General features: G+C 44.3%; 1 pseudogene; it reads right to left on the bottom strand.

Annotated features, from left to right (window-relative positions):
• Positions 1 to 926: 926 nt before the first annotated feature.
• On the bottom strand, positions 927 to 19,612 carry LOC114851363 (NLR family CARD domain-containing protein 3-like; annotated as a pseudogene).
• Between the last annotated feature and the right edge of the window lie 8,292 nt (positions 19,613 to 27,904).

The following is a 27,904-nucleotide window of genomic DNA, read 5'->3' as shown; positions in this document are numbered from 1 at the left end:
TGTCATCATTTGGATCCCTTTTGTCATTTAGTGTGTTTTTACCCATATACCTGGGAGATATTTGCCTGTATGTAGAAGGAAAAACTCTTCTTTTACAGTGTATAATTATGTACCATTTAGATCAACGGTGAATCTGATCTCTAGTGAAAACTAGAGTGTTACATTATCAAAGAGCCCAACCCCTTTCATATACTCCGAAGGGTTGAAGAGCAGGTTTCATTTCAATCTCTGTGTTCAGACTTGATTTCCATGGAACACGAAGGGGTTAAAGATCAGCTCCTGTGTTCCCTGTTGAGAGCACGAAACGCAGGTACTGTACATTTAGAAAAGCATAGCTTGTTGTTTTTTTACACATACAGTGAACAAAACAAGCTTAATAAATATACAACTAGATTCTTGGCTGCCTCCTTCTGCATTAGTTCTGACAGATGTGAAGAGGAAAAACAGGTGCAATCCTAACACTCAAAATGACAAAATAATTAACACTGTGACATATGACAAATACAGATCCATCTTATCTTATCTTATCTTATCTTATCTTATCTTATCTTATCTTATCTTATCTTATCTTATCTTATCTTATCTATCTACAGTATATTACCAGTCATCTCATAGATTGATTTTTGATTTTTATCTGCTGTGTGATCAACCAGACTCAAGGCTGATTGCTGATAATGAATCACTACTTGTTAATATTCTCCCAGAATGCATCTTTTCTGTTCATTGAGCTGTCTAAGTTTCATTAGTAAAATGAAAATGTAAAACAATAACAATATTTGTCTCATGGAGGTAATACACAAGTCTATCTAAATTGCAATAATCCTACATCAGTTGTAAATTATGTGTGCTGCTTTACTGAAACCTTTATTTTTTTCCTAGTTCCTATTTCAATACTGTAAGTCTCCAGTCTGTCTAGAGACTTTACCTACAGTAAAAGAAATCATCAGGGGTTTTATTTCCCTCTAGTGATTCAACTACATGTAGTGAATCACTACAACAAAGACAAACTGGTCCCAAACACCCAGCTTTGACATATATAATAATATAACAAATGCCACTTAAATTTACTAAAACTACAAAGGATAATGAACAAGGTCTTAAATCTTGAGATAAGGACATCAAACTCTAACTAGCAACAACAAACAACAGAAAAAAAATTATTGTATTATTAAAAATAAAAATGTGAAGGCAAAACAAATGAACTTAGGGTGTGGGTCATTTTTAGAGGGGTGCCTCCCCTGTCAGTGCCCAGGGGCTAAATACTGTACCTCTAAATCAGCCTCTGCAAAAAGTACATAATGTCAGAGACAAACATGTCAGTGTCTGTGTGCAGACTTAAATCAAGTCTAGGTGAAAAGAGCTGAGTTCTTTGTGAGCAGATTGAAGACCTAGACAGTTCATTCCTGATGGTTTGATGGATAAAAAAGTCTTGAATCTCTTTGGATGAAATAATAAAAACTGGAGACTGACTAAAAGTTCAACAAACATTTGTTGGTGACAAACTCAGAGAACAAAGAGCTTCATTGTGTCCCATCATATATTGACTCTGTAGAAAAGAAATTTATTGTGGCTAAACCCAAATCGTTTAATATACAAGACTACAATAAAAAGAAGATGACAATGAAAACTGGACTTTTAAGAACTCAAAGAGAATAAACGCATCTATACAAACATTATGAGTGATTCTACAAACTAACGATGAACACTGATTGGAAGGAAATGAGAAACTGATCAGAAACATTTAATCCAATAGTTTTCATTTAACAATCATCTCCAAACATGTAAAAGCTTCTCACTAATTCAGCTCCATGATTCTTGTGTGTTTAACTGGCATCCTGATAATTACTGGAAAACAATTCACAACAAGTCATCAAGATTTATATCAAAGCTTCCATCTTTAAAGAACTGAAAGAGGAATAAATAGAATACATGAATCTGAAAACAACACAGACATGTACAGACTAAACTGTTTAACAGTAACAATGTTTCTGTGACAGGATAAAGGATGAAACTTAGTACAACGTTCTACAAAGAGACATTGAGGAACCGTGAGACCAGAATCCAAACCCAGGAAAGAGAGGTTCAGTGAATGAGGTGCTGAAGGTGTGAAGGTGGATCAATTTGTCAGAGGAGACACTGTAGAAGGAGAGAGAACCAGCAGGACAGTCCACATACACTGATACTCTGTGAGACACAGAGGAGGAGGGAATGGATGTTAATCTGCTATTGTGACAAACATAGCAGCCTTCATCATCAGAGCAGCTCAAACTCCAGGACTGATGGTTCCAGCCAAACCAGCTATCTTTACTTTTTTCTCTCCTTTTGATTCTTCTATAACTCACTGATACATCAACTCTTCCTCTCCATTCAACCTCCCAGTAACAGCGACCAGTCAGACCATTACTACACAGCAGCTGAGGTTTCCAGTCAAACCTGTCTGGATGATCAGGATATGACTGATCCTCCTCCACATGTGTCACCTTTCTGTTGTTGTCAGACAGTTGTAGTTTTCTGTTCACTGTGTTTGTGTCGATTGTGAGTTGACAGAAATCTGATGGAGAGAACAAGACACAATCCAGCTGCAGTTATTGACCTATGATCAGTTTGATGACGACTCATGACAGTTTGAAGATGGTTGAATGTTGCTGATCTCATTAAAAACACACTTACACTTGCTCAGACCTGGTTTCATCCATCGGACTCCACCAGGCTCCACCCTGAAAGGACGAGGGGGTCAGAGACATGCAGACACGGACATTACATGGCTCTAATACACACATTGGTTTCGGATTGTGTTCAGATGAAGGTTTGTATGTTGACTTGTTTTATTAGTATCATTCTTACTCACCTTAGCTACATCCCTCATAACCTGGTTAATGTAGATTGTGAATTTCCCGTGTCTGTATTACAAAGCTAAATACTAACAGTTAATAATGTTCACCTGTGTTTCTCTTTAATCAGTGCTGGTAATTGTCCTAGCATACCATATAACAAGCAGACTGTAATGATTGATGGTTCCTAAATCATGCACATGAAGTATTTTTTTATTTTGTTAAAATATGAAAATACTGCCCTATTAGATCCAGATGGTGATGCTTTTTTTCCTAATAAACAATAAACATTTAACACATTTAAACCAGTCAGCATGAATACCACCATACCTAAGAGTGTCCAGTCTCCAGTGTGGATCCTTCAGTCCAGCAAACAGCAGCTTCACTCCTGAGTCTCCTGGATGGTTGTAGCTCAGGTCCAGTTCTCTCAGATGGGAGGGGTTGGAGCTCAGAGCTGAAGCCAGAGAAGCACAGCCTTTCTCTGTGATCAGACAACCTGACAGCCTGCAGACACAAATTAATAAAGCACTGGTGGAGTTGCAGTATATGGTGACGACCAATATACTGTATGAGGCAAATATAGCCATTTACAATAAAAAGGCAAAGCAAGTGATCTTTGCAGTTGACTTATTTTCTTTGCAAATTCGTAATGAAATGTAATCCTATCTTCACTAAACATAAACGTGGCAAAACAATAAAACTAATTAATAATAAACAAAAAAGGTCAGTGTGTATAAAACACAGCTGTTAAACATACAGGGACAGATGAGAAAATGTGTTGCTTACTTTCTACTTGCTATTGTTCCATAAACATAAAAGCACTGTTATAAAAACATTATATTTGGGAATTCTGACCTGAGAGTCTCCAGTTTACAGTGAGGACTCTTCAGTCCACCAGACAGTAGCTTCACGCCTGAATCCTGCAGATTGTTGTTACTCATGTCCAATTTTCTCAGACTAGAGGACTGAGAGCTGAGAACTGAGGACAGAACTTCACAGCTTCTATCTGACACCTTACAGTCATTCAGTCTAAAGAGATAAAGATGATCATAAGAACATTTTTGTTAAGTAGTAATCGTCTTTTATACTGACTCTAATTCAAATAAATAAAATTACAGCCATTGTTATACACTCATACCAATTCAAAAGGCTCATGCTACTCAAGCAAGCAGTTGAATAAAATAATACATTTGGTAACCTGTCACTAGAAGCCTAATACTAAAACAACTGGAATAACTGTGGTGCTTTGGCCAGACTGACAACAAAATGCTAGGTAAATAACAATGTATTTTATGTAAATGAATTGTAGTTTAATATCAATTTATAAGTGAAATTAAAGACACATTTTAGAAAATATTGTCAATTATGTAGTCTTCTCACTATTGCAAAGAAAGCCAAATGAAACTTAGGTCAGCTTTTGTTTGAGCCTGGATCATGAAATATTAGTTTGACAAAATATGTTTTATATTAAATATGTTTTATATTGTAAATTTACAATAACCTTCTTACTGAAATAAAATATGATATCATAAACTAAACTGATAACTGATAACTAAAAACAAAAATATATATATATATATAAAAATCAGGACCTCAGAGTCTCCAGTTGACAGTGAGGACGCTTCTGTCCATCAGACAGTAGCTTCACTCCTGAATCCTGCAGGTTGTTGTTACTTAGGTCCAGTTCTCTCAGACTAGAGGACTGAGAGCTGAGAACTGAGGACAGAGCTCCACAGCTTTTTTCTGACAGGTTGCAGCCACTCAATCTGTTAAGTCAATGATATAGGGAAAGACAACATTTCTGTTTACTAAAAAAACAGTTGTTCTAGTTATTAGCCAGATTTATGTCATAGCTTCAGATACTATGTTTTATTTGAAGACCATGCCAGAAAGTGAGTTTCATTTCATGGGTCTTTGATTTACATTGACCCAGGAATTTGGTTTGAGTTTTAAAAACCAATTTTCCTTCGATAGATTGTTTAAGGGATATATTGTTTTAGATCACCACATTTTCAAAAGTCCAGGGTGCATTATGGTACATACTGTACAATGTCAGTGCTTATTTTACAACTTGCCTCTGTCCTCCTTTATGCTCACCATTTTGTTTTTTTTATATTTCTGGTGTTTTACTTTGGCGTTCTTAGTTCAGGAAAATTATGTTTTTCTATTCTATTCTATTCTATTCTATTCTATTCTATTCTATTCTATTCTATTCTATTCTATTCTATTCTACATCCATCCATCCATCCATCCATCCATCCATCCATCCATCCATCCATCCATCCATCCATCCATCCATTTTCATCCGCTTATCCGGGGCCGGGTCGCGGGGGCAGCAGTCGAAGCAGAGAGTTCCAGACTTCCCTCTTCCCGGACACTTCCTCCAGCTCTACGCCGAGAGACGTAGTCTCTCCAGCGAGTCCTGGGTCTTCCTCTGGGCCTCCTACCGGTGGGACATGCCCGGAACACCTCCCCAGGGAGGCGTCCAGGAGGCATCTGAACCAGATGCCCGAGCCACCTCAACTGGCTCCTCTCGATGTGGAGGAGCATCGACTCTACTCCGAGCTCCTCCCGGGTGACAGAGCTCCTCACCTTATCTCTAAGGGAGCACCCAGCCACCCTGCAGAGAAAGCTCATTTCGGCCGCTTGTATCCGTGACCTTGCCCTTTCGGTCATGACCCAAAGCTCATGACCATAGGTGCGGGTAGGAACGTAGATTGACCGGTAAATTGAGAGCTTTGCCTTTTGGCTCAGCTCCCTCTTCACCACGACGGACCGATACACCGACCGCATTACTGCCGCACATTACCGCCGCACCGATCCGTCTGTCAAACTCATGCTCCTTCCTTCCCTCACTCGTGAACAAGACCCCAAGATACTTAAACTCCTCCACTTGGGGCAGGAACTCTCCTCCAACCTGGAGAGAGCAAAGCACCTTTTTCCGGTCGAGAACCATGGCCTCAGATTTGGAGGAACTGATTCTCATCCCAGCCGCTTCACACTCAGCTGCAAACCGCACCAGCGCACGCTGGAGGTCCTGGCCCGATGAAGCCAACAGGACAACATCATCTGCAAAAAGCAGAAATACTATCCTGTGGTCCCCAAACCAGACACCCTCCGGCCCCTGGCTACGCCTAGAAATTCTGTCCATAAAAATAAAAACAGAACCGGTGATAAAGGGCAGCCCTGCCGAAGTCCAACATGCACCGGGAACAGGTCTGACTTATTGCTGGCAATGCGAACCAAGCTCCTGCTCCGGTTGTACAGAGACCGAACAGCCCTTAGCAAAGAGCCCTGGACTCCATACTCCTGGAGCACCCCCCGCAGGATGTCACGAGAGACGCAGTTGAATGCCTTCTCCAGATCCACAAAGCATATGTAGACTGGCTGGGCAAACTCCCACAAACCCTCAAGTACCCTGCTGAGGGTATAAAGCTGGTCCAGCATTCCACGATCAGGCCGAAAACCACATTGTTCCTCCTGTATCCAAGGTTCGACTATCGGCCGAATTCTCCTCTCCAGTACCCTGCCATAGGCTTTCCCAGGGAGGCTGAGAAGTGTGATCCCCCTATAGTTGGAACACACTCTCCTGTCCCCCTTTTTGTGAAAAGGGACAACCACCCCGGTTGTCCAGTCCAGAGGAACTGTCCCCCTCCGCCACGCAATGTCGCAGAGACGTGTCACCCAAGACAGCCCCACAACATCCAGAGACTTGAGGTACTCAGGACGGATCTCATCCACCCCCGCTGCTCTGCTACCAAGGAGCTTACTAACTACTTCAGTGACCTCAGCCTGGGTGATGGGCGAGTCCGCCTCTGAGTCCTCTGCCTCTGCTTCCTCAGCAGAAGGCATGTCGGAGGGGTTCAGGAGATCCTCAAAGTACTCCTTCCACCATCCAATAACATCCCCAGTTGAGGTCAACAGCTCCCCACCTCCACTGAAAACAGAGTTGGTAAAGAACTGCTTCTCCCTCCTGAGGCGCCGAACAGTTTGCCAGAATCTCCCGAAGGTCAGGTGAAACGACTACAAAGTCTATCATCGACCTCCGGCCTAGGGTGTCCTGGTGCCATGTGCACCGACGAACACCCTTATGTTCGAACATGGTGTTTGTTATGGCCAAAGAAGTCCAATAACATAACACCATTCGGGTTCAGATCAGGGAGGCCGTTCCTCCCAATCACGCCTCTCCAGGTATCACTGTCGTTACCTTCGTGGGCATTGAAATCTCCCAGAAGAACGATGGGGTCCCCAGTAGGAGCGCTTTCCAACACTCCCTCCAGGGACCCCAAGAAGGCTGGGTACTCCACACTGCCATTTGGCCCGTAAGCACAAATGACGGTGAGTGACCTATCCCCCACCCGAAGGCGCAGGGAAGCGACCCTCTCGTCCACCGGGGAAAACTCCAACACATGCCGGCTTAGCTGGGGAGCTATGAGCAAGCCCACACCAGCCCGCCGCCTCTCACCGCAGGCAACTTCAGAGTAGAAAAGGGTCCAGCCCCTCTCAGAGAGTTGGGTTCCAGAGCCCAGGCTGTGTGTGGAGGTGAGCCCGACTATTTCTAGCCGGTACCGCTCGACCTCCTGCACAAGCTCAGGCTCCTTTCCCCCCAGTGACGTGACATTCCATGTCCCAATAGCCAGATTGGTTATCCAGGGATTGGGTCGCCTAGGCTCCCGCCTTCGACTGCTGCCCAATCCACTCTGCACCGCCCCCCTACGGTTCCTCCTGCGGATGGTGGGTCCACTTGAGGACGGCCCCACGTCGCTCTTTCGGTCTGTGCCTGGCCCGGCCACCAGGCGCTCGCATACGAGCCCCAACCCCGGGCCTGGCTCCAGGGTTGGGCCCCGGCTGCGCCATACCGGGCGACGTCTCTGGCCTTGGTGGTTTGCCTTTCATAGGGGGGTTGTGAACCGCTCTTAGTCTGACCCAACGGTAAGGCGGCGGTTCAGGGAGGAGTCTATTCTATTCTATTCTATTCTATTCTATTCTATTCTATTCTATTCACATTTATTTCACCAGAATTCATTCTGTGAAATAAGGATAGGATGAGAATATCCATATACTGTGCCATAATCTCTTTGGTTCATCTGCCACTCTCCACCATACAGTAAATTTAGCATTTTTCGCTGGTGAGCCATTTCTTTTCAAATCTCTAGTCTAATCTAGTTTTGCCCTCGCTAGATGAGAAAGTCTTGCAATTATATTGACCTTGTATCTTGCCCAGACTAATCCAGCATATCCTTCTCTGCCTAGATTCTGGTCCTGCCTAGTACCACAAGGAGTGCCTCCACCATATATGGAGTCCTGCATACCAATTTTTGACAACTTTAACTGGTTTTCCAAAAAAATGCAAAAAGCATATATTCAAAGAATTTTACATTTGAGCTTTGGAAATCTGTCTGAATAGACTTACATATACTTACATATACACAAAACATAAATAAATAAATACATAAATAATCACCTAGTGGTAGTGGGTGGTATAATATTAAACTTACAACAGTAATCTACTACTTTAATGCTTTTTGAACTGATCCCAGAGGAACAGTTCCTACAATGTTTTCTGTGTTGTTTTTGTCCCCCCAATTAAAAGGCTTAACCTAATTAATGATTAAGTAGCAGAGGGGCTGTGCTGTATAATGCAATTATCCTATAATCATTACTGCCCTGTAATTTGTGCAGTTTAAGAAAAGAAAAGAGAAAATGTATGTTGAGTAGACAGAGACTATGCTGTTATTGCATATCTGTTGGACAGGACAGTTTACTTGTGCTTCTGCTAACGTCTCTTCTAGACAGGTTCCACTGTTTACTAGAAAACCAGTCATTTCTCACTGGGTAAGCAAGAAAGTTGGAAGTGGGAAAATAGGACAACCAGACAATGTCCAAGATAGCTGAATTGCTAACAGATGTTTATTCTGGGAAATATAAAGTATGAGGTAAAGTCTAGTCGGGTAATATAACTTTAGAAGAAAAGCATTGTTTTTTTGGCTGTTTTGTGTTGACATTTGCCATCTGTCTAACCCTGGGAGGAGGTGGAGTGGAGACAGAGGACACTGTATCAAATTTAGATCCATTTGTGGCATGTTTTTGCACTTCAATTTTGAGTGCGACTCCAAATCCAGACCTTCATGGGTTAATAAATTTGATTTCCATTGATAATATTTTGTCATTTTGTTGTCAGCACATTCAACTATGAAAACAACAAAGCATTTAATAAGAATATTTCATTAATTCAGATCTAGAATGTGGTATTTTAGCGTTTAGCCCTTTACTTTTTGAGCAGTTGTATATATTTTATTCTACAGTATTTCTGTGTCAAACTGTTTTAATGGTTTGTTTTATATGTGCAATTCTTATCTTTGCATGGTGCATTTGGAACAAGTGCAATTTTAACAAATACAGTATTTTTATCCATCTTCAGTGTTGAACTACTCTACTGTTTTGTTAACACTCCTACTATACTACTAACACTTCTCACTAAACATATAATATAAAAATTGTAGAGTTGCTGTATTGGAATAAATGATATGTGGCGTTGTACACAATAAAGTGAACGGTGTAGTACTTATATGTCTTGTATACTTGCATCTTTGCACTTACATAACTTTTTTGGAGACTTTAACCACTCCCAAAACAAAGAGAAGATTCTCCTCTGTAAAGTGTGGAGAGTATTTAACTGGTTCAAACACATCCAGTTCTTTTCCTGATGACACCAACATGAAGAGCAGAGCTGACCATTGAGCAGGTGACAGTTTATCTGTGGAGAAACGTCCTGAGTCCAGGTACTGTTGGATCTCCTCCACTAGAGAACAATCATTCAGTTCATTCAGACAGTGGAAAAGGTTGATGCTATTCTCTGCAGAGGAAGATGCTTTGATCTTTTCTTTGATGTATTGAACTGTGTCTTCACTAGTCTGCAAGCTAGTTTTAGTCTGTGCCATGAGTCCTCTTAGAAGAGTCTGATTGGTCCACATTGAAAAACCCAGGAGGAAGCGAAGGAGCAGATCCAGGTTTCCATTTGGACACTGTAAGGCCTTGTCCACAGCATCATGATAGAACTGTGTCTCTGCAGATTTGTTTTTTCTTGTTTCAAACCACCAGATTGTTGACTGATGTTCTGACAACAGGTTGACTTTAGAGTTATTGAAGGTCAGATGGACATGAAGAGCAGCCAGAAACTCCTGAACACTCAAATGGATGAAGCAGAACACCTTGTCCTGGTACAGTCCTCTCTCCTCTTTAAAGATCTGTGTCAACACTCCTGAGTAAACTGAGGCTGCTGTGATATCAATGCCACACTCTGTCAGGTCTGACTCATAGAAGATCAGGTTTCCTTTCTGCAGCTGCTCAAAAGCCAGTTTTCCCAGAGACTCAATCATCTTCCTGCTCTCTGGACTCCAGTGTGGATCTGTCTCAGCTCCTCCATCATACTTGATGTTCTTCACTTTGGTCTGAACCACCAAGAAGTGGATGTACATCTCAGTCAGGGTTCTGGGCAGCTCTCCTCCCTCTCTGCTTTTCAACACATCTTCCAGAACCGTAGCAGTGATCCAGCAGAAGACTGGGATGTGGCACATGATGTGGAGGCTTCGTGATGTCTTGATGTGGGAGATGATTGTTGTGGCCTGCTGCTCATCTGTGAATCTCTTCCTGAAGTACTCGTCCTTCCGTGGGTCAGTGAACCCTCTGACCTCCGTCACCAGGTCAACACAGCCAGGAGGGATCTGATTGGCTGCTGCAGGTCGTGTGGTGATCCAGAGGCGAGCAGAGGGAAGCAGGTTCCCCCTGATCATGTTTATCAGCAGCACATCCACTGAGGTGGACTCTGTGACATCAGTCAGGGTTTTAGTCTTGTTGAAGTCCAGAGGGAGTCGACACTCATCCAAACCGTCCAAGATGAAAACAAGCTTTAACTGGTCAAAGCTGCAGATTCCTGCTGCTTTGGTTTCAGTGAAAAAGTGATGAACAAGTTCCACCAAGCTGAACTTTTGCTCTTTCAGCACATTCAGCTCTCTGAAGGTGAATGGAAATATGAAGTGTATGTACTGGTTGGCTTTGTCTTCAGCCCAGTCCAGAGTGAACTTCTGTGTTAGGACTGTTTTCCCAATTCCAGCCACTCCCTTTGTCATCACTGTTCGGATGGCTCCGTCTCTTCCAGCTGAGCCTTTAAAAATGTCTTCTTTTCTGATAGTTGTTTCTGCTCTGTATCGTTTCCTTGATGTTGTTTCAATTTTTCTGACCTCATGTTCATTGTTGACCTCTCCACTTCCTCCCTCTGTGATGTAGAGCTCTGTGTAGATCTGGTTCAGAAGGGTTGGGTTTCCTGATTTAGCGATGCCTTCATAGACACGCTGGAACTTCTGCTTCAGCTGAGATTTGAGTTGATGCTGATAAACTGCAGCAGTATGTCCTTAGTGAACACAAAGCATATAATATTAAGTGACTTGTAAAATAAGTAGTTATGTAATTCCCCTAAACACTAATAAATTTATATGTCCGTTTTATCTCTATAAACATCAATAAATTTGTGATTGTGTCTCTGTGATGTTAAATGTGATAAATCCTCTTACTGATCTGCAGACAGTCAGCCAACTCCTTCTGTTTCATCCTCCTCAGGAAGTTCACTGTGATCTTCAGAAATGCATCTCTGCTGCTCCTCCTCTGCTCTTCATCCTCACCATCCAACTCCTCCTCATCCTCCCTCTGACTCTCTAAGCATTCTGGGTAATCTGGACTCAGAAGCTTTTGCATCTTCTTGAGTTCCTTCTTCACAAAGGTGACAATGTTTTTCTCCAGCAGCTGAAACAGAAACTATATGAATGACACATTTCCACTAAAACCATAGAGCCAAACATGAGATCCATGTTGGACACACTGACAATCTACTGGTCTAAAAAGTGCAGAATGAGATTATTGTGAACACAACAGATGAACAGTAGTATTTGTACATGTACAGACCACAGGTATGGAGTCCAGGTGTGTTTGGTGCTGCTCGACAAACTGAGCACTGGGAACCTCAGAGCTCTTCAGGTCCACTCTGTGGAGGAATCATGAACAGAATCCAGTGACTATCACAGTGGCAGACATCCAACAGAGAGACTCAGGTATGAAAAACTGGACAGCACCCGGCCCTGACATGATCCATGCCTACTGGCTAAAGAAGCTCACTGCAATCCATGAGCGCCTGGCAGCGCAAATGAACCAGCTGCTAAGGGATGGGACCCACCCTGAATGGCTAACCGAAGGGCGAACGATCCTGATAATGAAGGATTCCTCAAAGGGTACAGTCCCATCCAACTACCGGCCAATAACCTGTCTCTCCACAACATGGAAGCTCATTTCAGGCATCATCGACGCTAAGATAAGCGGGCACATGGGTCAATACATGAGCGAAGCACAGAAGGGCATTGGTAAGGATACCAGAGGAGCCAAACACCAACTCCTGGTTGATTTTGGTGCATATATGTTTATATATCAAATTTCAGATGGAAGCTCTGGCACTGACAGTGGGGACAAACACTCATCTACACTTACAATACAACTTACTACACTTACAACATCACAACTAAAGCGTAAGGTAGTAACTTCAATTTAATGCTCAAGTTGAAGATGCTCTTTGTAGAGAGTCAATAAGCAGATTGATCACAGTTAAAGTTAAGTTAAAGTCATTTTTGTTGTTTAGCTGCTTCATTTGATGTTGTTTCAATTTTTCTGACCTCATGTTCATGTCAGGGCGGCATAGATGGCGGACCCAAATGCACAGCACAATACAAGGTTTCTGGTGTTAAGAGTGCAGTTTATTCCAGTATGCAGCGTCAAATCCAAGCAGGGTCATACACAGGAGATCAAGCAGGTTAAACGGGATCAGGCAGAGACGTAGTCAGGAGCAGACACAGGTCATAAACGAGAGGTGAGTACAATACCAAAACGTCAGGCGTTGAATCGTGGTCGGGCAGGCAAGGTCGGCAACAGGCAGTAACAAGCAATCAAGGCAGACAAGGCAGACAAGGATCAAGCAGGCTCAGAAACGGAGGTCAGAACGGGATACACGATACACAACAAGGCTAATCTAGGAACGCTGGAAAGTGGTGATCTCACGCAACAATCTGGCGGCTAACAGGTGTGAAAGGTGGATCTTAAGTACGGAGTGGTCTAATGGCAAATGAGCTACAGGTGTGGGTAATGACTGCCGGTACAGACAGGAAACAGTTGGGTAAGTGGTGTGTAACAGGAAGTCCTTTCAGAGTAAAAGGGCGGCTGTCAAGCCCGGACGTGACAGTACCCCCCCCCCCCCAGGGCGTCTACCACGGCACTTGAGCTTGAGCGACACTGTACGGCCCGATGAATCGTGGAGTCAACTCACGTGGAGATCCCGGGAGCCGCAGGTCCTTCGTGGATAGCCAGACCTGGTCGCCCATTTCATACGTGGGCCCTGGGGACCTCTTGCGGTCTGCTGCCTCCTTGTAGCGGGCCTGGGCCTGGAGCATCGTCCTCCGGGCTCTGAGCCACGTCTGTCGGCACCGCCGCAACAATGCATGGGCCGAGGGGACGTGGACCTCCTTTTCTAAGGATGGAAACATAGGGGGCTGGAAGCCATAACCACACTGGAATGGTATCAAACCCGTGGAGGCGCAAGGCAGGGTGTTGTGGGCGAACTCGACCCATATCAACTTCCGGGACCACGTCCCGGGGCTCTTCGACGCCAACAATCGTAGTCCCACCTCCAACTGTTGGTTGGCCCTCTCCGTCTGGCCGTTGGTCTCCGGGTGGTATCCAGAGGAGAGGCTGACCTCTGCCCCCAGAAGTGAGCAGAACTCCCTCCAGAAACGTGACACAAACTGGGGTCCACGGTCCGACACAATGTCCTGCGGAAATCCATGTAGACGGAAGACATGGTCCAACATGGCTTGGGCCGTCTGCCTGGCTGAGGGGAGTCTGGGCAGAGGGATGAAATGCGCGCACTTAGAGAACCGGTCCACCACGGTCATGACGACCCGATTACCTGCCGAGGGTGGTAACCCGGTGACGAAGTCCAGCGCCACGTGCGACCATGGTCGATGTGGGACTGGTAACGGACGCAGGAGGCCGGCGGGTCGCTGGTGGGACGGTTTATGCATCGAGCAAGTGGGGCACCCGGCCACGTACTCCCGGACGTCCGATTTCATTGATGGCCACCAGAATCGTTTGCCCACCCTGAACGCGGTGCGGGGTGCCCCGGGGTGGCAGCTGATGGCAGATGTGTGGGCCCAATGGATAACCTCCCCTCTAAGACCGGGGGGAACAAACAGACGGTTGGGGGGACATGCAGGAGGTCTGGGGAGGCCCTGGGTGGCCTCCTGGACCCGTCTCTCCACCGGCCACGTCACTGCCCCCACCAGGCACCCTGCCGGTAGGATGTGCTCCGGTTCCCCCGGGGGCGTCTAGATGGTCATGGAGACGGGAGAGAGCGTCCGGTTTCGTATTCTTCGAGCCTGGGCGGTATGAAAGATGGAAATGGAAGCGGCTGAAGAACAGCGCCCAGCGGGCCTGGTGGGAGTTTAGCCTCTTCGCGGTCTTTATGTATTCTAGATTTTTGTGGTCGTTGTAGACCAAGAAAGGCTGCGCCGTCCCCTCCAGCCAGTGCCTCCACTCCTCCAATGCTGTCTTAACAGCTAGCAGCTCCCTGTTCCCGATATCATAGTTTTGTTCTGCGGGAGATAATTTGCGGGACATAAATGCACAGGGATGTAGCCTACCTCCGGCTGGGTCGCGCTGGGAGAGCACCGCTCCTACCCCCGAATCCAAGGCGTCGACCTCCACCACGAACTGGCACTCTGGATCCGGAATGCGGAGCACGGGAGCGGTGGTGAAACTCCACTTAAGGTGCTGGAAGGCCGACTCTGCCTCTTCCGACCACTGGAACGGAGCCTTCGGAGAGGTGAGTCTGTGCAGGGGGGCTACGATGCTGCTGAACCGTCTGATGAAGCGGCGGTAGAAGTTGGCAAACCCGAGGAAGCGCTGCACGTCCCTCCGACATTGGGGCGTCGGCCAATCTTCTACCGCCTTGGTTTTTGCCGGGTCCATTTGGATCCGGCCCTGTGACACCATGAAGCCCAAAAATGACACGGTGCTGACGTGAAACTCACATTTCTCGGCTTTTACGAAGAGCCGATGTTCTAGAAGTTTCTTTAGGACCTGGCGGACGTGGCTCTTGTGTTCCGCCTCTGTACTAGAAAAAATCAAGATGTCATCAAGATACACAAATGCGAATCTGTTAATCATTGGGCCTAATACTTCGTTAACAAAAGACTGGAAGACGGCAGGGGCGTTGGTGAGGCCGAAAGGCATCACCAGGTATTCATAGTAGCCGTTCGGGGTGTTGAATGCCGTCTTCCACTCGTCCCCTTCCCTGATGCAAACCAAGTGGTATGCGTTCCGCAGATCCAGTTTTGTGAACCACTTAGCTCCCGACAGCAGCTCGAACGCAGAGTGGAGGAGGGGAAGAGGGTATGAATCCCGAATGGTGATGTCGTTGAGTCCTCGATAATCAATGCACGGCCGGAGGGTGCCATCCTTCTTACCCACGAAGAAAAACTCGGCCCCCGCTGGGGAGGAAGATGGCCGGATGATGCCTGTAGCCAACGCTGAGTCCAGATACTCCCTCATTGCCTGTCTTTCGGCTGGAGCCAGCTGGAACAATCTCCCCTTGGGGGGGTTGGAACCGGGCCGTAGGTTTATGGCACAGTCGTGGGCTCTTTGGGGTGGCAGGGACATGGCCTTGGACTTATTGAATGCAGCGGCAAGGTCATGGTAGCAGGCCGGCACTCCTGTCAGGTCCACTTCTTCCTGACCAGTCCCGGTCGGAGGTTCCTCCGCCTTCACCAAGGGCTGAAAACAAGTGCTCCTACAGTCCATGTCCCACTCGCTTACCTCACCGCTTCTCCAGTCCAGTCTGGGGTTGTGTCGGCGCAGCCACGTGTGGCCCAACACCACATCCAAGAAATGGATGCGTTCCGTGCGACCGTCTGCAAACTCCATGGTGACGGCCTCTGTGTGATGGGTCACCTTCCATAGTCTGCGGCCATCCAGTGCTGTGGTTTCCACCGGCGCCGCGAGCGGGGAGATGGCAACGCCCATCCTCTCCACCAACCTGGCGTCTATCAGGCTGGCATCGGCCCCTGAATCGATGAGAACCGCCTGCTGGAGAGAGTGAGAGTTGGACGAGAGCGTGACTGTAGGCAATGAACGGGCGGAGGCGCTACCAAACATGGTTCGGCTCACCACGATCCTCCGTGCTTGTGGTGAGCCAGGTCTTTTAGTGGACATTTACTGGCGAAATGCCCGTGCTGTCCACAATACAAGCACAACCCCTGGGAGCGGCAGCGTCGCTTCTCTGACTCGGTGAGACGCGCGCGTCCCAGCTGCATGGGTTCCATGCATGGTGGCGGCGTACCTGAGCCCCGCGAGGGGGAACCTCCGTCGGTGAAACACTGACCTCTGGTGGAGACTTCTGCCTTACCGCGGTGCTCACGTTCACTGCTTCCCAGTCGTCGGTCAATCTGGATGGCCAGTGATATCAATGTGTTCAGGTCGCTCGGCAGATCCCGAGCCGCTAGACAGTCCTTCACGTGCCGCGAAAGGCCGCGGATGAACACGTCGCCCAAGGCGGTCGCGTCCCATCCGGCCTCCGCCGCCAGGGTCCTAAACTCGATCGCGTACTTGGCCGTGGTCCTCCCTCCTTGTCGAATGTTCACGAGCCTCTGCGCCGCTTCCCTTCCAGGCGTGATCTCCTGGAAGATCTGCTTCAACGCCGTTGAAAAAGCTCTAAAAGACGACATGCACGTTGAACCGTTCTGCCATTCTGCCGTTGCCCATGCCTCCGCTTCCCCGGTCAGGTGCAAAACCGCGTACGCCACCTTAGCCCTCTCGGTGGGAAACGCGGGAGAGTGCAGTTCATAGTGAATCTCACATTGTGTGAGAAATGCCCGGCAGTCGCCTGACTCACCGGAAAAACGGGTAGGCGCACCGAGGCGTGCGTCGTGTGCCAGAGGGAGAGTCGGCAGAGTCGCCGCGGGTGCACTTGCCGCTGCGGTCGCTGAAACCTGGATCGGCGCGGTGCCATCAGAGTTTCCTGACGCGAGGCGGCCCACCGCCTCCACGAGTCCCGCCACTGCGTTCTCCTGCAGCGGGCGCACTCCGCCAGATTCTGGAGCGCGGAGTTGGTCCTTTCCTCCTGCTCGCTGAGCCGTTGCTCCTGGGTGGAGATTGCAGCGCGGAGGTTCTCGATGCTGGCTGGGTCCATTTCTGGCCAGATTGTTCTGTCAGGGCGGCGTAGATGGCGGACCCACATGCACAGCACAATACAAGGTTTCTGGTGTTAAGAGTGCAGTTTATTCCAGTATGCAGCGTCAAATCCAAGCAGGGTCATACACAGGAGATCAAGCAGGTTAAACGGGATCAGGCAGAGACGTAGTCAGGAGCAGACACAGGTCATAAACGAGAGGTGAGTACAATACCAAAACGTCAGGCGTTGAATCGTGGTCGGGCAGGCAAGGTCGGCAACAGGCAGTAACAAGCAATCAAGGCAGACAAGGCAGACAAGGATCAAGCAGGCTCAGAAACGGAGGTCAGAACGGGATAAACGATACACAACAAGGCTAATCTAGGAACGCTGGAAAGTGGTGATCTCACGCAACAATCTGGCGGCTAACAGGTGTGAAAGGTGGATCTTAAGTACGGAGTGGTCTAATGGCAAATGAGCTACAGGTGTGGGTAATGACTGCCGGTACAGACAGGAAACGGTTGGGTAAGTGGTGTGTAACAGGAAGTCCTTTCAGAGTAAAAGGGCGGCTGTCAAGCCCGGACGTGACAGTTCAACGTTGACCTCTCCACTCCCTCCCTCTGTGATGTAGAGCTCTGTGTAGATCTGGCACTGACACTGGGGACAAACACTCATCTACACTTACTACACTTACAACATCACAACTAAAGCGTAAGGTAGTAACTTCAATTTAATGCTCAAGTTGAAGATGCTTTATGTAGAGAGTCAATAGGCAGATTGATCACAGTTAAAGTTAAGTTAAAGTCATTTTTGTGATTAAAATAATAAGTGTCTGCTGGAGGAACAGTGAATAAAGCTTCTCCATCTCCTTAAGACTTCAAACATGGATCAACGTATTCACATAAGAAAGATCAAAAAATGTAAACAACATTTATTATTCACGTAAAGTTTACATCAGATCAAACTGCTTTAAATTGACAGCAACTTACTTTGACGCTGATACATGTTGTCCTTTAAAATCATTAAAAAAGTCCTTTGACCGGTTGCTCTTCATGGACACATAGCTGGTTCCAGGTTCAGCAGATTGTTGTCTCTGATGGGATCTGATAGATGAACAATTTAGGTGACTGTCTCATATTTACTAATAGCAGTGAAACCTGTTTGTTCTACAGTACGTTGCAAAGTGGAGCTCTGTTGACCTTAATTTACCCCAGAAAGCCAGCCTTAGACCGGCTGCAATGTGTGCTGCATGTTATTTGTGTTATGTGAACTTTGACTTTTCATTTTAGAATCATGACCATGATCTCTTTATAGCACACAAGTAATTTCAATTCAGTTCAATTTATTTATATAGCGCAAAATCACAGCAAAGACTTTACACAACTAAACCCAACAGATCCCACATACAGCAAGGAAAAACTCTCTCTCTAACGAGGAAGAAACCTCCAGCAGAACCAGGCTGGATGTGGGCGGCCATCTGCCTTGACTGGTTGGGGTAAGGGGATAGAGAGAGAGAAAAGCACAGCAACAACAACAAGCAACAACAGAGCACAGGCAGGATGGTTGGACCAGGGACTGGACACAGGCAGGATGGTTGAACGCACAGCTGCCCATCACAAACACAAAGCTCTGAGTCCGATGATACCTGTACAGTAGGTGAGGAAAGAGTGGAGGAGAAAGAGAGAGCGGGGGAGAATCACAACTACTGGAGAGAAAGAGACTAGGTTAATTAAACATGGAACAATGATGGGAGGTTATTGGACAGATGAGGTAGAAGAACAAAAGAGCTCAGTGTATAAATGAAGTCCCCCAGCAGTCTATGTCTATTGCAGCTTAACTAAGAGATGCTTCCTGTGACTAACAATCATTGCCAGTAACCTGAACCATCTCTAACTGTAAGCTTTATCAAAAAAAAGGTTTGAAGCCTGATCTTAAAGGTGGAGAGTGTATCAGCTTCTCGAACCTGAAGAGGGAGCTGGTTCCAGAGGAGAGGAGCTTGGCAGCTAAAATCTCTGCCTCCTGTTCTACATTTAAAGACTCTAGGAACCACAAGTAGCCCAGCACTCTAAGAAACAAAGTGTCATGCTGGGAGCATAAAGAACTATGAGGTCTTTAGTTTTATCATTAAGTACTTTGTAGGTGAGTAGGATAATTTTAAATTCTATCCTACATTTTACAGGCAGCCAATGCAGAGAAGCTAATGTAGGAGAAATGTGATCTCTCTTTCTAAGTCCTGTCAAAACTCTGGCTGCAGCATTTTGAATAAGCTGTAGGCTTTTTAAGGAGCTGTTAGCACATCCGATGAGTAAGCAGTTACAGTAGTCCAGCCTAGAGGTAACAAATGCATGGATCAGTTTCTCTGCATCGCTCTGAGAGAGGATGCTGTTAATTTTAGCTTTATTTCTAAGATGAAAGTAGGCGGTTCTGGAGATTTTTTTAATGTATGATGTAAAAGAGAGATCAAAGATGACACCAAGGTTCCTCACAGTAGAATTTGAAGCTAATGTTATGTCTTCCAGGGTGGCTATCTGACTCAATAGTGTCGCGGTATTCATGGTGTCGCGGTATTCATGGTGTGTGGTTCCAGGAGATATGGTCGGGCAGATGGGGTAGGCTCCACTCCGCTCGTGTGGGGGTGGGCCCCACTCTGGCGAGGGGGCATCTCCTAGCGGGCTCCCTACGGACAGTGGGTCCTCAGGCTCTATTCTCTCAGGCCAGCCCTCCGACTGGGGGGAGTGTTTGGCCCTGGTTCTCATGGAGTGGGCAGCGTTGACCCACGGTGGCCCACTCTGACCTTGGGTGCTGTCTCTGTGGCTGCTGCAGTTTTGCCTAGGGGGCTCTGTGTGGGTGGTTTGGGTCGCAACACCTGCCCTCCTGGAGCTAAAGGTGTGTGGGCTCCCTAGCTGCTAGAGTTCTCTCCCCCGCTCGTTGGCTGGGCGTAGTGGCCGAGCTTCTCACATCACCCTGGCTTTCACAAGTGCCATTGTTCATGTATCAAAGTCTGCCTCACTCATTGGGTGATCAATGTTAAGCTACAACTTTACTAAAATGTAGTGGGACACTCAACACCTGAGCTGATAACAGGCTTTCTAAACCCAACTGTAAGTATTACTGATACTTATCACTACCAATATCAATAATGTGTAACTATGGAAATTGTGGTGTTTTATGTCATGGCTATTTTTAAGTAGTATGAGATGTGTATAACAATGCATATGTGTATGTATATGATATATGTATATGTATGTATGAGTATGTGCACTTACCGTACCTTAACACTATTATTGGTATTAGTATGAATCTCAAAGGTAAACTGCAATACAACAGTTGTTTAGTTATGAATTTATTAGCCTAAGGTACATCCCTGCTTATTTATTTTGCACCGATTTTTTACTTAACAATTTTGCTTTGTTACAGCAGCTGGTTGCACCCCCACTTACCACCCCCCCTCCCGCACACACACCCCAATGCAGAAACTTAACCTGTCCATCAACACAGCAACATCACACATATTTAGGATTAGATAAATAAACATTAAATAAACCATTAATCAAGAAGAGTATATGTATTTCTTATATACTCCTCTTGTAAAAGCAAAGCTGTATGAATACATGCAGAGGTTTAAGGATTTCATTTGGTTAAAACATATTTTTACAGAAACATTAATTGACCAGTGTCACCATTGTGACATCCTAAAAGTGAAAACTGTAACTTTGCCCCAAAAATAACAACGAATATCAGATTAGATACTTACAGTTGGAGGAAAACGCTGCGTGCGTTTTTATATTCAATGAGACGATCAGTAAATAACATTGAATTTTGTCGACTGGGTTCAGATAAGTTCTGATTCTGCTGCTGGACACTCCTCAAATATCTATGACAGAACGACATCAACAGTCATCGATTCTTGTTAAAACACAAATAAATTAAAAGTTCACGATCATTTCATCGCTTTGAAGCAGTTGGATTAGTTAGAAATACCAACCATTAAAACAAACCATATAGCAACCATCACACCTACACAAAGATACAGTGAGCAGGTGTTGATATACAGTATTGTAGATTCAGTTCAAGCTTACTTTTCTCCAGCAGTGGATGGTCGTCCTGTAAAATGAATGTTGTGACCTTTTGACTGGCCACTCCTTACAGATACATAGGTTCCAGTTGCAGGTTCTCTGTCCTTACACTGATTCATGCTGCTGAATTCACATTGACATCAGGTCACACACACCTTTTACCTTTATGTGACAAAAAAAAACCCACAGGTGAACATAGCAGAATACTGGCATTAAACCCTGAGGATACTGTTTGAGTTTGGAAAAAACTATGCTTGTGTTAACAGGGTACATGATTACTGTACTGTACTGAAGAAAATATGTAAAAACAAGGCCAGGTTCCTTTTAAGCGCTGTAGCCAGCCAGAGTTATACTTAAACTTAGTATCCCTTTAAATCTCAGCAGCAATGGCCTAAAAATATGTTAAGATTTCCTACAAAAAATCAATCTATAAATTCAGCAGCTTTAGATTTACTGGTAAGACCTCTGTATTATTTAGACTGCTTTACTCCCAAAGATCAAATTGTGTTAATAATTAACACAAATTATTACATTCATCTACTGTGTGTTTGTGTTTCTAGCTTCTAAACATTAAAGAGAGAGAGAATTTTTATCCACTCAAAACTTTACCTGTGCATAAAATTACTATTACAGTGAAGGGTCTTATTGCACAGAATCCTACAGATTCTGGTTCTGGTTGAACTAATTGACTATTAACTTCATTAATGTTGCATCTTCAATAAGCAAGTGGTCAAAGCTGGAGCTGATTTTAATCACTATGAAATGAGCTGCTTCATCTATAACAACACATCAGTGTGTATGAGCTGATTATGTCCAGTGTTACCTTGGCTGCTCGATAAATATGTAACAACAGAAATCAACCTTGGACCTTCAGTAAAACAATAAGGTTTACCTGATCTGAAATCAGAGCAACAGAGAATCTGAAACCCTGGTCAGAGTCCAATGTGAAATACACACATCTATAGATTCATAAAGAAAGAACGTGAAAGAACAGGAAAAAGGTAAAAAAAACTGAATGAAAAATCTCTTTAGAAATAAAAAATTCTTCCTTACATAGGAAGTTAAACATTAATGTTTGAAATTTTTATTTAGATGTAATGACACAAAGGTCATTTTCTTTGTTATACTTTCTACTCATAAAAACCTGACCTGTCCGACAGGATTTTATTGCTGTTAGTGCGGTGAAGACAAAAAAACTGAATAAATAGAATGTTCATGTCAACAATTATACTACTACAAACCTTCTACAGCAAAAAGAACAACACAAAAACTAGCAACTTACAGTTGTTACACAGAGAAGGAGCGGACTGTCCACTTCATGCCTGATACAGGTGAACTAGAAAGGAAGCCGGAAACAGGAGCAGGTTTTCACAATAAGAGATATACTGTCTGTTTCAGCAGAAGTGATGCTGAACAGTGTTTCACAGTGTAGTGTAGTGAGATAGCATTGGAAAGGCCAATATATATATATATATATATAAAAAACTCACTTCTCACCCTCCTCCTCTCTCATCTGCTCGGGTCCTCTACCAGAGGCCAGGAAGCTTGAGGGTTCTGCGCAGTATCCTTGCTGTTTCTAGGACTGCACTTTTCTGGACTGAGATTTTGGATGTTTTTCCATAGATCTGTTGTAGCGACTCCTCCAGTTTGGGGATCATTTTGGTTTTATGCTGAGACAAAATACAGTCAAATATTGATAAGATATTGTTATTTTACTATAATAATTACAGTATATATTTTCTTGTTCATGAACATGTCAGGAATTAAGAACTGGAGTCAAAGGTCAGTTAAACGTTTTGCCAGAAAAAATAATAGCGTTTTTATGGATGTCAACTGTAATGGACATGAGAACAAGCTGGGTTGGCTAATGGCTAAAGCTTGTTCTTTGTTTCAATTCAATATTCTGTTACAAAACACATTTTATTGTGGGATAATAATAATAATAACTATAAACCTCTTAAATCTTACACTGTAGCAGCAGTAGCAGCTGAGGCAGGAAGACATTTGTACCGAATTGTTGAGGAAGTTTTAGATCTGAAATTGTCAGATAAGGAAATTTTCTTCTGGAGAACACAGAGAAAGCTCAGAATATGAGACAGGAGGCTCATCAGATGAGAAATCAGACAGACTGCCATTTTATGACAGATCAATAGATAAATAGATTAAAACATATATAGGATACTGTATTTTGATATCCAAGCATCATTGTTATTTTACAGTAAATTTGTTCTGTTATCCATTACGATGGACATGCTGTAAAATCTAAAATAAAAATATATTTTTTATAAAATTCTACAGTGTAAGTTGTTCTTTTAACTCAGAAGAGGCAGGAAATCACAAAAATAATTAAATTGAAAGATTTTCTTGTGGGAGGTCAGAGCCACAGGTCTGTAGTCGTTGAGGACTCTGCAACGTGTCGTCTTATTCACTGGCACAATGCATGACTTTTTCCACCCAAGCGAACTTTCTCCAGATGCAGGCTCAGGTTGAAGATGTGTTGGAGGACACCACTTAGCTGGGGAGCACAGATGTTGTTATGGGAAAATTTGTTTCTTCCTTATTCTATGCTGTTATATGATTTATGACTTCCATCCATCCATCCATCCATTTTCATCTGCTTATCCGGGGCCGGGCCGCGGGGGCAGCAGCCTGAGCAGAGAGTTCCAGACTTCCCTCTCCCTGGACACTTCCTTCAGCTCTTCCGGTGGGACCCCAAGATGTTCCCAGGCCAGCTGAGACACATAGTCTCTCCAGCGAGTCCTGGGTCTTCCTCGGGGCCTCCTAACGGTGGGACATGCCCGGAACACCTCCCCAGGGAGGCGTCCAGGAGGCATCCAAACCAGATGCCCGAGCCACGTCAACTGGCTCCTCTCGATGTGGAGGAGTAGCGACTCTACTCCGAGCTCCTCCCGGGTGACAGAGCTCCTCGGAGCCCTCAACGGACCGATACACAAACCGCGTTACTGCAGCCATCGCACCGATCTGTCTGTCAAACTCACGCTCCTTTCTTCCCTCACTCGTGAACAAGACCCCAAGATACTTAAACTCCTCCACTTGGGGCACAAACGATTTATGACTTATGTTCTGCAATTAATATCTTATGTATTTGACATTTGACCTAGATTGTTCAGTGATTGTCTCTGCATGATAGAGTCTGGACTCTAGCTCCCAAACCCAAGGCCGGGAGTTGTGTCTCTCTGTCTGTTGAGACTTAGCGCTCCTTCCTCTCTGATAGTTGAACGCCAGTGATGCAGCTGTGAGAATGTAAACATCTCCAAACACACGGCAACAGAGATGAGATGGTGCATTCAGTCTTATTGGGCCACACAGACGCTTCACTGTAGTCGGACAAAGAGGTTAAAAGGTAGAAGCAACTTGAGGATCGTGGGCTCTTTGCATCACACCTTCATGGTGTGTGCACTGATCTCCCCAGTTGGTTTTTGGTTTGTTGATGTGCACGATCAACATCCATGCTTTTCTTTTTCTTTATTTTTACAATAAATCACATAAAAGACAACTCTCTCATCTACCTCTTTATGGGAAATTTCCGCCACAATGTTTAGCACCCTTGGGCTGATTCCATCAGGTTCAGATGTCATCGGGGGGTTAATCCGTTAGCGGCTGCAGGTAGATCTAAACGATGAATGAAATGGAATTAGTAATAGAAAAATCACCAAATTAGGGCCTATAATGTCGATACTGACTGGTGAGGTAGCATGAGGATGTGTAGATCATTCATTAACTAAATTCTGCCTAGTCAATGTCACGTTCAGTGTTATTTCCTGTTTTATTTTGTAGACTTCCTGTTCTCTGTTCAGCTGCTCACTTCCGGATCATTTAGCTCACCTGTCAACAGTTAATTAATCACTCACCTGTGTATTTTGCCTCCACCAGTCCCCATAGCCAGTTGCCAGATTGTTGAGTTTCCTAGCCATAGCACTCCTATCCAGCATTTCCTGTATTGCCTCTCGTGCGTTGATCCTGTCTGAACCCTGCTTGACCGTGAGTTTGCCTAGTCCTTGTCTGTACCGTCACCGTGACTTTCTGTGTACCGAACCCTGCCTGTCTACTGGACCTGAGATTGCTTGCTCACCGTCTGTGCTTTAAGACCGAGCTCTTTGTGTATGACCTGGACCGTCTGACTCCGCTTGTAGAAATAAAGCCTGTATTTTTCCCTCAATCCGCCTTTGTGCTGTGCATTTGGGTCCTCCTCCGTGTGTTCTTGACAGTCAATTGGAAAATAATTTTAGCAATTATACAGCTGAGCTGGAATCTGAGCACATAATAACTCTGTGTGGTTTCACATGCTTTACCCACTGTAATGCTGCTGTGATAGTAATACTGTAGATCCACTGTATGCACTGCATGATGATCTGATGTTCTTTGGTTAATGGACATGTATAAATCTTGAAGATGGAATGGATATCCTTTAGTCCTGTATTTGTATCATTGGAAATTGGAAATTTCAGTGTTATATTGCTACAAGGTCTGAATCTTTTCCTCAAATACCACTGGGGAGTGTCGTAATTGTCTGAGCAGATGATAAAGCAATACTTAAGGATATTGTTCTTCTTATAAAATTGTTTCACTGCTACCATCTGCTGGACTTAATTCTCACATCAGACTTTACACATGCTAATTTCAGTCCAATGCATCCTTTAAATAAAGTATATTGTAATTTACGTCCCCTCTTTCTTTAGTGTACATGCTACATTATAGCATCACATGTTCCACTGTTTCCAGCATTTACCCTTCCCTATTAGATGCAAAGTTTGAAAATGGCCTACAGTAATAATGAAAACCACAATATTACTACATAGGATGCCTCTTTTAAATACTAATAAATACTAAACTCTGCAGTAAATGTAGCAGCCCAGCCCTCCGGCCTGCTTGAGGCACATCTTTTTTAGTCTTGTCTAGTGTTTTGGTCATATGATTTCCTGTTCCTGGCTTTGATTGTGATTAGCTACACCTGTTTTGTGGGTGTTTAAATTTGGCTTCCTCTTTTGTTCTTCCTCGGTTTATTTGCTTATTCTCCGAGGCCTTGTGGTCCTGTTCGTTACCATCATCTTGTGTTACATGTTTGGGATTAGAGTCTTAGTTAGTATCTGAGATTAGTTTATTACTCAGTATATGGAATTTTCCTGCCCTGCAGTGACCTTCAGTTATTTATTTTTGTTCCCATGCTTGTCTTTTGTATTACCTGTGTTTATGTTGATCCAATTATTAAATACTCTACTTCTTGGGTTGTTGCATTTGGGTTCTCCTCTCTAGTTATGTTTGTAGGCCACAGCAGCCTGTTGCTCGCTCATAGTAAGCATGTTTCAAGCCCTTCCTGTCCCCAGTTTGTAACAGTAAAAGAACTCAGAACGTTGTGTTATGGTAGTATTCTACTGTAACTCTAGAACAAATAAATTATTTTATTCTTTATCAAGGTTGACAACAAGGTTGACAATATATTAGCATAAATTGACACTTTTAACTACTAATAAATTCTCTGAACTCTGAAAAGCGACATAGACCTTTGTGTGTTAGTATCCTTCCTAGAATGTCTAGCATTATGGAGCAAAGTATTTAATTAATTACATGTAAGTATGCATATACTGATATGATAGTATTTTGCCTCTAGGAAGCAGAAGGCAGGAAGGAAAATGCTAGTGTGGAATTAGCATTATGAACCAAGGTCATTGATTATTAAAGTTGATAACTGATACTGTTTATTAGAGTGGTACTGCATCACTTTAAACTACTATTAAATCCTAACTTGTACAATAAAAGTATTCCGATCTTTATTGTACATATGTATACAGTATATGCATTTATTTTGTAGTTTTCCCTAATTAGAACAGATGTCTTAATATGAGAACAGGAAGTAGCGCGTTTTGTGCTCTGCTGTAAACCATAGGGGCAATACATTGATGACACGAATGAACGAATGATGGCTCATTTGACAGCAGTTGTTTAACTGGGGAACTCAGAGTCTCTGAGAGCAATACAGAGTTGGTCTCTGAGTAAAGAACCAACTCTGTGTTGCTTGGTGTCTCTTCAAAATGCATCTCGTTCATTTAAAAGCTACTATTTCATTAATTCTGCAGACTAGATGTTGTAGATTTAAATTATAAATGGAGCAGATGCATTTTTGAGTGATTGTGATTTTTTTCATTAATTCTAAGTAACTGCTTAAATAAAAAAATGTTGGTCATATTAGTTAAACGTCCTTCAAAGATGATCAGCTGGATTCACAGGTAGTAGAGCTGCCTCTAGTTTGGACTGAAGGGCTCGGTGTCTCACTGTGATGTAGTGAGTCGGTGTGACCACTGGAGGGCAGTAGACCTCGTTATAGCCATCCATCCATCCATTTTCTTAGTCCCATACGGGGTCGCGGGGTTACTGGAGCTTCTTCTCATTATATCTCCAAGTCAAATTAGAAAGAACAGCAGTAGTTTAATTACATTTGTGTTAACATAGAATCATTATAAAACATGAACATTTTCTAACTATTTCAGCAACATTAAAGTTAACGTCACTCCCATCCTGTGACATCTGTGATCTATATTTACAGTTTAAGCAACATGACTCCAGTACATGACATTAAGTAGGTTAAAATTCTTATGAAACACATTAATCAGGTCAGTTTGTTGTTGTTTATAAATATGTTAATTCTTTGTCATGTTTTCTCTGATCAAGGTTTTACTGATGTGTGTGTTTGTTGTACAATGGAAGTGGAGCTGTTAGTA

Source organism: Betta splendens, chromosome 2, assembly GCF_900634795.4.
Source record: "Betta splendens chromosome 2, fBetSpl5.4, whole genome shotgun sequence".
In the NCBI taxonomy this organism is placed as follows: domain Eukaryota; kingdom Metazoa; phylum Chordata; class Actinopteri; order Anabantiformes; family Osphronemidae; genus Betta; species Betta splendens.
Note: the sequence above shows the minus strand (reverse complement) of the source record. Positions and strands in the feature narration are given on the sequence as shown.